This window comes from Mastomys coucha, unplaced genomic scaffold (genome assembly GCF_008632895.1).
Source record: "Mastomys coucha isolate ucsf_1 unplaced genomic scaffold, UCSF_Mcou_1 pScaffold23, whole genome shotgun sequence".
NCBI classification, from domain to species: domain Eukaryota; kingdom Metazoa; phylum Chordata; class Mammalia; order Rodentia; family Muridae; genus Mastomys; species Mastomys coucha.
In genome coordinates, this window is record NW_022196906.1 from 57,429,576 (window position 1) to 57,440,535 (window position 10,960).

Below are 10,960 nucleotides of genomic sequence, written 5' to 3' on the forward strand. Positions count from 1 at the left end.
ACTCAGAAATCCGCCTGCCTCTGCCTCCCAAGTGCTGGGACCAAAGGCGTGCGCCACCACCGCCCGGCCTCAGGTTGTTTTTTTAAACTAGATTTATTTTTATTTTGTCCTTGTTATTGTTTGGAGACAGGGTCTTGCTATGTAGCTCTGGCTGTTCTAGAACTCACTATGTAGAACAGACTGACCTCAGACTGAAGAGTTTCATCTATTTCTGCTTCCTCAATACTAGGATTAAAGAAAGGCATGTGCCATCACACATGGCTATTTATTTTTATTTTTTAACTAAGTGTATGCATGAATGTCTATATGTGAGTATGCACATATGAGTGCTTGTCCCCCACCCCCACCCCGGGATCCAGAGGTGCTGGATCCCCCTGGAACAGGAATTTTAGGTTTGTGAGCTGCCAGATGTGAGAGCTGAATATTAAATTCAGGTCTTCTGCAAAATCAGTGTCTTAGTCATTGTTCTATTGCTGCTATAAAGAGACACAGTGACCACAGCAACTCTTATAAGAGGAAGCATTTAATTGGAGCTTTCATACTGTTTCAGTGGTTTAGTTCATTATCATCATGGCAGAAGGAAACATCGTGGCATGCAGACAGATGCTGGAGCAACAGCTGAGAACCACTTCCTGATCCATGGGCAGAGAGAGAGAGAGAGAAAGAGAGAGAGAGAGAGAGAGAGAGAGAGAGAGAGAGAGAGAGAGAGAGAGAGGAAGAAGAAGAAGAAGAAGAAGAAGAAGAAGAAGAAGAAGAAGAAGAAGAAGAAGAAGAAGAAGAAGAAGAAGAAAGGAAGAGAGAGAGAGAGGAAGAGAGGAAGAAGAAGGAGGAGGAAGAGGAGGAGGAGGAGGGAGAGAGGGAGAGAGAGGGGGCAGGGCTCTGGGGCTTGGCATGGGCTTTTGAAACTTCAAAGCCTACCCACAGTGACACACTTCCTCCATCAAGTCCATACCTCTGAATCCTTCTAATTCTTTCAAATAGGGCCTCTCACTGGTGACTAAGCATTCAAATATACAAGACTATGGGAGCCATTCTTATCCAAACCACCACAACTAGTAAACACAATTAGCTACTGAGCCAATTCCCCAGCCCACAAATTTTAAGTTTTATACAATGAAAGATGCTATAAAGCAATGTACTGGCTAGTTTTGTGTGTCAACTAGACACAGGTTGGAGTTATCACAGAAGGGAGCTTCAGTTGGGGAAGTGCCTCCATGAGGTACAGCTGTGGGACATTTTCTCAATTAGTGATCAAGGGGGTAGGGCCCCTTGTGGGTGGTGTCATCCTTGGGCTGGAGGTCTTGGGTCCTATAAGAGAGCAGGCTGAGCAAGCCAGGGAAAGCAAGCCAGTAAAGAACATCCCTCCATGGCCCCTGCATCAGCTCCTGCTTCCTGACCTGCTTGAGTTCCAGTCCTGACTTCCTTTGGTGATGAACAGCAATATGGAAGTAAGCCAAATAAACCCTTTCCTCCTCAACTTGCTTCTTGGTCATGATGTTTGTGCAGGAATAGAAACCCTGACTAATACAAACAATTAGACCCCACTTTTCCTGAGGCTTAAGGATCACCATGGAAGAAGAGAGAGAAAGATTGTAATAGCCAGAGATTCAGGAAGGCCTGGGTGAAGTACGACAGGGACACAGTACTCTTGAACTCCCAAGCATAAGACCTGCATAAGATGAAACCAATCCAAACTCCAGCCTGGAGGATGGGTTCGTGACACTCACTCGGGCTAAGGATCTACTGACAGTGGACGGCTGATAGGGGAGGGAGAGGTGGTTTTCTTTCAGGGGTGTGGCCCTGATAGGTTGACCATCCTTCAGTGGGTAACCTCACACCCATGAGTATATGGGCACACAAATTGGACTCCAGAGTTTATTTTTTTAAAAAGAGAAAGAGTAAGAGAATTTGAAGTTGGAAGGGAGCTGGGGTTCAGGGGTAGACCTGGGAGGAGTTAGAAGGAAAACTGGGGGAGGTAAACAGGTATGAATTTCTGAATTAATGAAACATATTTTAAAACTATATATTGGGAGGGTGATAGTTTAAATGAGAATGTATTGAATGCTCAGTCCTTAGTTGGTGAAACTATTTGGGCAGGTGGAGGGTGGAGACTAGGAAGTATGGCCTTGTGGGAGGAGATAGGTCACTGTCGTGGGGGGAGGGACTTTGAGATTTCAAAAGCCCACAACAGATACAATCTCTCTCTGTGCCTCCACCTTGTGGATCAGATGTGAGCTCCAGCCTGCTGCCATGTTCTCCACTCTGATGGTCATGGACTGACCCTCTGAAACTACAAGCAAGCCACCAATTCATTCAATAAGTTCAATGCAATTCATAAGTTGCATTGATCATGGTGACCAATAACAAAGATGGGCAGAAACCACAACTGCTTGGAGTCCATGAACACAGCAGTCCTGCCGCACATCTAGAAGGCAGCATCAATACAGTCTTCCCCAATCTCTGGCTCTGACATTCTTTCTGTTCTCTCTTCCATGATTCCTGAGTCTCCAGAGAAGAGAGTGCTTACTGCTCTAGCAAAGGACCTGAATTCGATTTTCAGCTCTCATGTCAGGCAGCTCACCGATGCCTCTGTCATACATACATATAAAGGGTTAACATTACGTATAAACATAGCTATGAACAAATGACAGCAGGCTATGAGGAAGCTGGAATGGATGCTGGTGCTTGCTTCTCCCTCCCTGCTTTTGCTCCCCCTGCAAAGACCACACCTTAGCTCTAGATGGGGTCGGAGTAGAATATGACATGTCACAAGTCACTCAAATTGGTCTTAAAGGTAAGTAACATTAGGATAAACTCAAAATATAATGTGGACCAGCAGAAGCCTCCACCAGAGTGAACATTCCTTCAGGCATTTGGATGGAACACAGTGCTGCTTGTGTATTCAGCCTGTGCTCTGCAGTCTAAGCCTGGGGGTGGGATTTTACTCAAAGTACCTATTAGATGTTAAAGCAAAAGAATTTAATAAAGAATTGAATAAATCAATAAAAAAATAACAGGAAGGAAAATATAAGGGCTAAGGACGAATTATTATTCATTAGTAGAGTGCTTGCCTAGAATTTGCAATACCTTCAATGTGGTCTCTAGACACCACATGCACATACACACACACACACACTGCAATGTAAACTTTAAGACACTGAAGGGAGAAATCGAGGAGATCTCCTGAAGATGGAGAGACAGTCTGTATTAGGGTTTTCTAGAGTTACAGAACTCATGGAATGTCTCTATATATTAAAGGTATTTATTGTGATGACTTACAATCTGTAGTCCAACTAACTCAACAATGGGCAGCTGTGGATGGGAAGCCTAAGAATCTAGTAGTTGCTCAGTTCTGTGATGCCAGTTTAGTTTAAGCTGGTTTTCTGTAGAAGAAGGTTCCAACAGATGTACTGGCAAGTAAGTGCAGGCAGTCAAAGAAAAATGAATCTTCCTTCTTCCAATGTCCTTATGTAGGCTTCTAGAAGAAGGTGTGGCCCAGATTAAGATGTGTATCACCATGCTTGGATCTGGGACTTGCTTTGTGCCAGGTTGACCTTGAACTCAAAGATCTCCTTGCCTCAGTCTCCTGGGATTAAAGGTATGTATTACCTTTCCTGGGCCTAAGCTTTTCATAGCCACTATACCTCAAGATCTCCATGTCAAGATCCAGGTCAGAAACTTGTGTCTTCCAGCCTTAAGATCTGGATCACAGGTGAGCCCTCCAGTTCTGGACTGTAATCCGTTCCAGATGTAGTCAAGGTGATGACCAGGAATAGCCACCACACTCTCCCTGCTTATGGATTGTTGGATTAATTCTTCAAAGTCACTATATTCTGGAAATCCACATACAGATTCAACACAATCCCCACTAAACCTCCAACAACATTTTTCATAACTAGTGAAACAATCCTAAAATTCTCATGGAAGCACAAAGAAACCTAAAATACTTGGAAATGTGGCTGTACAGCCACAATCACCTAGTTTTTGGCAAAGGTTTCAAAAGTACACCTTAGGCGAAAGACAGTTTCTTCAAAAGTGGTGCTTGGAAGCCAGGCAGTAGTGGTGAATGCCTTTAATCCCAGCACTTGGGAGGCAGAGACAGGCGGATTTCTGAGTTCAAGGCCAGCCCAGTCTACAGAGTGAGTTCCAGGACAGCCCTACACAGAGAAACCCTGTCTCGAAAAAAAAACAAAAACAAAAACAAAACAAACAAACAAAAAGTGGTGCTTGGAGAAGAATGAAATGATCTAAATTTTTCATCCTGCACTCGTATGTGTGTGTGTGTGTGTGTGTGTGTGTGTGTGTGTGTGTGTGTGCATGTCTGTGTTGTGAGCATAAAGATAGGTACATGTAGTTGGTATAGCAAAAGTTATATTTTATTATGCTGAAGGTTATCACACAAAGTTCACTGTCTAAATTTCAAACTTTGGTCCTAAGCCTGTGTCCCCAAGGCTACTCACCTGTGTGCTGTATCTGAGCTGAAAGTCAGGTTCAGTCTCTAATGGTAGTTTCCAATTCAAAGGCCAGGATCCGGGAGAAGATTCTCCAGTCCCAGGGCAGATCAAGATGATGTCTCTCCAGTGGTTCCAGAAGTCCTGAAGATGTGCAGAGTACTGTATTACTCTTCATCTCTGCTTATGTACTGTCAAGTGGGTGTTGTAAAGTTCTAGCCGTGTGTCTGGTTATCACTGAGTTCTGGTTATCAGGTGCAGCCCTGAGTGTAATGGGATCCTGACTAAGCTAACTTTACACGTCTAAAAGGCATCTTTTTTTTTTTTTTTTTTACTATGCTCATCACTGTGTATGTGTATAGTATGTGTGTATATGTGTAGTGTATATGTCTATAGTATGTATATTTGTAAATATGTATGGTATATGTATGAATGTATAGTGAGTGTGTATATATATATGTAGTATGTGTCCCATTAAAGCACATGTAGAGGACAAAGGAGGACATTGGATTTCATCATTTTTATTTCATTTAAAATATTTTATTTTATTACAATTATCTATATGTGTGTGTGGAGCTCAGAGGACAACTTGTGGGAATTTGTTCTCCCTATTCACCTTGTGGGTTTCAGGGATCAAACTCAGCTCATCGGATCTAGTGGCAACTTTCTTTAACCAGTGAACCATCTCAACAGCCCTCCACCTTATTTTTGAGATGGGGTCTCTCACTAGCTCTCCATCTCATTGTTTCATCTAGACCGGCTGGCCAGCAAGCTCCTGGGATCCATTTGTCTCTGTCATCTGATGTTGAGGCTGCAAACTTTTATATGGGTGCTGGAGATTTGAGCTCAGGTCTATCTTTCACAGCTAGCCCTGTCACCCACTGAGCCACAGCCCCACATTCCAGACACTCCCCCAGACACCACACACTGAAATCAGGTTCTCCACATGAGAGATAACATGCTGTATTCATCTTTCTCATTCTGGCGTTTGCTTAACAGAATGATTTCCAGTTCCATCCATCCTCCATAGATACCAGTTTCATTTATTTCTTTATCCCTAAATAAAATCCCATTGTGTATGATGCACCACATTTTCTTTCTCCATTCTTCTGCTGATTGGCATCTAGGCTGGTTTCATTTCTTAGCTATTGTGAATAGTACAGCAGTAAATATGAGTGGCAAAGACCTTTGGTAGGCTTAGAATCCTTCAGGAGTGTATACACAAGGGGCAGGGTGGCTACAACATGATATAGTTTTGCTTTTTAGGAACAGTAACACTGGCTCCCACAGTTGATGTACCCATTGTGTGATGTCTCCATTAGTTTTCTTTATTCCTTATTCCAGTCACTTGGTTTCTTTACAGTAGCTCTTCTAATCCCTGTGAGATAGTCTCAGAATTGGAAATGTTTAATGGCCATTTGCATTTCTTCTTTTAAGAATTTTTTGTTTTAGCCGGGTGGTGGTGGCGCACGCCTTTAATCCCAGCACTTGGGAGGCAGAGGCAGTGGATTTCTGAGTTCAAGGCCAGCCTGGTCTACAGAGTGAGTTCCAGGACAGCCGGGGCTACACAGAGAAACCCTGTCTCGAAAAACCAAAAAAAAAAAAAAAAAAGAATTTTTTGTTTTGGTTTTTGGTTTTTGTTTTTTTTTTTTTTTTTTTTTTTGAGACAGGGTTTTTCTGTATAGCCCTGGCTGTCCTAGAACTCACTCTGTAGACCAGGCTGGCCTCAAACTCAGAAATCCGCCTGCCTCTGCCTCCCAAGTGCTAGGATTAAAGGTGTGTGCCACTACCACCCAGCCTTTTTTAACAACTTTTGATTAGATAGTTTGGTTAGAGTAACTTTAGTAGCTCTCCATCTATTTTGAGTAGTAATCCCATCTGTTATGTAGGTGCTCCTGCTATGTAGGTGCTCCCCATTCTGTAGCTTGTCTCTTTGTTTTTGATGATTATTTCCTTTGCTGTGCAGAAGCGTTTTAATTTCACACAGTCCCATTTATTAATCCCTGGCATTATTTACTGTGCTATTGGAGTCCTTTCCAGAAAGTTCTTGCCTTTTTATGGCTAGATCTTAAAGTGTTCTCCCTGTCTTCCTCTAAAGTTTCAAGTCTTACACTAAGGTGTGTGTGTGTGTGTGTGTGTGTGTGTGAAAGAGAGAGAGAAAGAGAGAGAGAGAGAGAGAGAGAGAGAATGTGTATATGTCATCATGTATTAATCCACAGTAAGTACTTTTATATGTTATATTTGCTTATTGAATATCCAACAAAACAAATACTCTACATTCTAATGTAGAGTACATTCTAATCATCTTCTCCTTACCTTCATGTATCTTATACTCCATTGATGACAATGATAACATTCCCAATTGCAGAATCATTGTCTACACTGTCTGCAATGGCAAACCAAATACTGTGCCTAAAGACCCCCTTTCTTTCCTCCCACAACATTCTGTTCTGGGGAGAATAGACATTTGATTAAGGTGATGCCAGGTTCAACCAGCCCCCTCCATTAGACCAGCCTGAACTACCATTAATAGCTCTATAGCACCTTCAGGATCTGACCACCAACCCTTGAAAGCCCCTTTCAATGAGGAACAGTTTGGAAGTAAGGATGCTTGGCCCTAAGATAAAATTGTGATAAGATCACTAAGGGTTGGAGGGAGTTGGGGGAGAGGTAACTATGTAATCACTGTGGCTTGTTTAAATAAGAGTGTGGAATGTGCTCACGGACTCTTTAAACTCAGGCCAGTTGAATTTCTAAGGAGTTCAAAAGCTAAGGGTAAACACTTAAATGGTTTTAAAGATTACCAAGGTACGGTTGTTCTGAGGTCTCTGGCATTCTGGGGAAATAATTGGGGGGAGGTTGCGTGTGTTAGCGTCTCAGGAGGTGGCTCATCCTCCTTTTCTCTGCTGGTGCTTTCAAGATCAAATGTTTCTGCACTAGTAAAATCATTAGCTTGGATTTTTGTTTCTGAAAGTGTGACAGTTTTTCTGCTTTTTATTTTACTGGTGCTTTGGAGCTTTGCTTTGCCCACCTGGGAAATGGGACCCAGAACCTGGCACATGGTTGACAATGATTTTAATTGATTAAGATGATCTACTACAACATTCTTTCCCCTGCTCCCACAAACAGGGATTTTCTGTGTAAATGCCCTGGCTGTCCTGGAACTCACTCTGTAGACCAGGATGACCTTGAGCTCACAGAAATCTGCCTGCCTCTGCCCCCCAAATGCTTGGACTAAAGGTGTGCAATACCATGCCCAGTCACCTCCAACAAACTTATTTTGCAAAGACTTGGGGACTTTGCAGGACTTGGGGACATGGCTTAGTTAGCAAAGTGCCTGCTGTGCAAATGTAAACACATGAGTTTATTCCCAGACCCCACAAAAAAGCCAGATGGTGTATAACTGTAATCCAACATCGGGGGTAGGGGGCGGGGGAGCGGGTAGAAATAGAGGGTTCCCTGCAGCACCCTGGTAAGCTAGCCTAGTTCAGTCTGTTAGCTCTGGGTTAAGTGACAGAACCTACCTTAAAAAGCAAGATGGAAAGGCCTGGAGAGAAACTGTTAGGAGTGGGTAACTCTTGTGGAGACACTGATTAGGTTTCTGGAATACACACAGGGGATCATGACCACCTCAAAGAGTTCCTGCATGCATATGATGCACAAAAACTCATACTGGTGCACATGTGTGCACTTAAAATATAAATAAATCCTTTAAAATAATAAGAAGATAGAAAGCAATGGAAGAAGATGCCTGACATCAACCTGGTCTTGTCATGCCCAAACATGCATGTGCACATCCATGTGTCCCTCACAGCAGAAGAAAAGAATTGGTTCATGGGACTTTTGACTTCCACTTATGCACCACAGAACATGGGCACTCCTATACGTACACATTAATAAGATAAAATAATAAATAAGTATAGTATATTTTTTCTAAAATTTTTTGAGAAAAGGTCTTCATTGTAGCCCAGACTGGCCAAGAACTCACGGCAATACCTCTTAGCTTCCCTAATATTGGAATGTGCCCCAGCTACTGTGTGTGTGTGTGTGTGTGTGTGTGTGTGTGTGTGTGTGTGTGTGTATAGGGTGAATGCCGGATTCAAAGAGATATACATGTGTGTATCTGTGTGCTTAAAATATTGCATAACAGCTAGACATATCAATGTACACCTATAATCCCAGCATTCCTTTATTTACTAATTTTTTTGAGACAGGATCTTGTATATCCAAGGCTAGCTCCAATGTCATTATGTATCCAAGGATGACTTTGAACTACCAATCCTACTAAGTGCTGAGATTACCACCATGCCCAAAGGATTTTTTTTATTCTTAAATTAGAACATCCAAGTTCTCTCTAATCCTTAGGTTTTGGTTTTGTTTTGTTTTGTTTGGCAGGGCTGGGGATGGGCCCAGGGCTAAGAAAATAGTCTCTCACTGAGCCATATCCCTACCCCAAATACTCAGTTCTGACTAGGGAGATAGTTCAATGTTTAAAAGTGCTCTTACAGAGGACATAAATTGTGTTCCTAGCACCAACACGGTGCCTCATAACTACCTGTAACCCCCTGGGATTGTGCCTTCCTCTGGACTCTGTAGGCAATAGAGCACAAACACACACATGTACACACACCCTTAAAAATAAAAATTTAAAAATTAGTCCTGATCTGAGAATTTCTTCTTTTTAGTTTTTAGATTTTTTTTTTTAATTTTATTTTTATGAGTGTTTTGCCAGCAAGCTAAGCATATCTGCTACATATGGAGGTCTAAAGACATTGGATCCCCTAGAACTGGGGTTGGAGATGGTTTCAAGACACCTTGTAGGTGCTGGGGATAGAATCTGAGTCTTCGCGAGAGCAGCAAGTACTTTTCTGTGGGGAGCCTCTTCTCCAGCTGCTGTCTAGCGATTTCTATTTTGGGGGTGGGGTGGGGATTGGTTTGGGTTTTTTTGTTTTTTATTTTTTCAAGACAGGGTTTCTCTGTATAGCTCTGGCCATCCTGGAACTCCCTCTGTAGACCAGGCTGGCCTGGAACTCAGAAATCCACCTGCCTCTGCCTCCCAAGTGTTGGGATTAAAGGCATGAGCCATGACTGCCTGGCACTTATCTAGGGATTTCTTAAACTTGTTTCTTGGTGAAGAATGAGACAGTACTGAGAGAGTAAGAAATGTCTGGGCTGGGTGTGGGGGTGATGTTGATGGAATACAAAATTGTTATCAGTTATGTCTGTACTCTCTTAGAGGTGAACTTAAAGTCTAGATGGAGAAAAGGTCAGGTTGTGCCCTGTGTTGGCCTAGCTGAGGTGTACCTGTCGCTTTATGGGTTAAGGAGAGGGAAGAGCCAAGAGCCCAAGGGGATAGAGCTAGAGAAAATGACCCCATTGTCAGACTAGCCCCCAGGGCACAGGCAGCAGACCAAGACACAGCATCCCAAGGACACCCAGTACTCTTGGGCAGACAAGCTGGAAACACCTTTGTTCTGAACCATCTGTTCATAAAGAACAAGACTGAAGCCAGGAGCTGGGGGTTTAGAAAGCACAGATCATTTCCTCAAAGGAAGAGGCTGATGAATGTGAACAGAGTGTCCCAGTCAAGTGGTTTGAGGGTCTAGTCTGTATGCAGGAAGAACAAAAACCAACCAACCAACCAGCAACAAGACTCCAGGCAGATGCTGGGCCCCACCACCTGGCAGCAGATGATCCTGAGGCTCTTTGTGATCGGACAGGAGGGAAACATTTTTAGGTTACCTCAACTGATTTTAAGGGTTCTGTCTTTCCCCAGTGTTCATGGTGAAGCTGTTCTAAGAGCCCACAGACACCCAAACTCCAGGACTCTCATGCCCCTCATGTACACGGTGTCATATCTACACCTATGCGTGCCCCCCTATAATTCTATGATACTAACACAATGTACATGCTCTGTTAAACTATATTTCCTAAGGAATAATGACAAATAAAGTATGTACATCTTAGTATAACATAGTTGTCTTCAAATATTATATAAAAACAAAAACAAAACTTGGCTGGAGAGATAGATAGCTCAGTAGTCAAGAGCATGCACTGTTCTCACAGAGACCCCAAGTTCAATTCCCTGTAACCCACATCAGAAAACTCACAACTTCCAGGGGATCCCATACCCTCTTCTGGCCTGTGTAAGAGCCTGCACTCTACGTACATACATACTGACACACAGACTCATATACACAAAATGAAAATTACTCTTCTGTGGGACGCCTAACAGGGTGAGCAAGGGCTGCTGTCTCTAAGTCTTTTGCCTGCTTTTGGGACCCTTTCCTTCCTCTGGTTGCCTCATCCAGCCTTAATAAGAGGGAATCGCCTAGTCTTATTGCAACTTGATATGCCATGTTTGATTGATACCCCCGGGAGGCCTATACTTTTCTGAAGGGAAGTGGAGGAGGGAGCAGATTGGAAGTGAGGGATGGAGGGCAGGGCACTGGGATGAGAGGAGGAAGGGGAACCTGCAGTCGGGATGCAATGTAGCAGAGAATAAATAA

At 43.1% G+C, this 10,960-nt stretch overlaps 1 protein-coding gene across 1 annotated transcript in view; it reads right to left on the reverse strand.

The window, feature by feature from the left end:
- Nucleotides 1–4,582, reverse strand: part of Pias1 (protein inhibitor of activated STAT 1) — a 110,199-nt gene extending 105,617 nt beyond the window's left edge. Inside the window, exon 1 of the mRNA XM_031345678.1 lies at nucleotides 4,461–4,582. The gene's annotated coding sequence lies outside the window, so the exon portion shown is untranslated. The remainder of the gene's footprint in view (nucleotides 1–4,460) is intronic.
- Nucleotides 4,583–10,960: the final 6,378 nt, after the last annotated feature.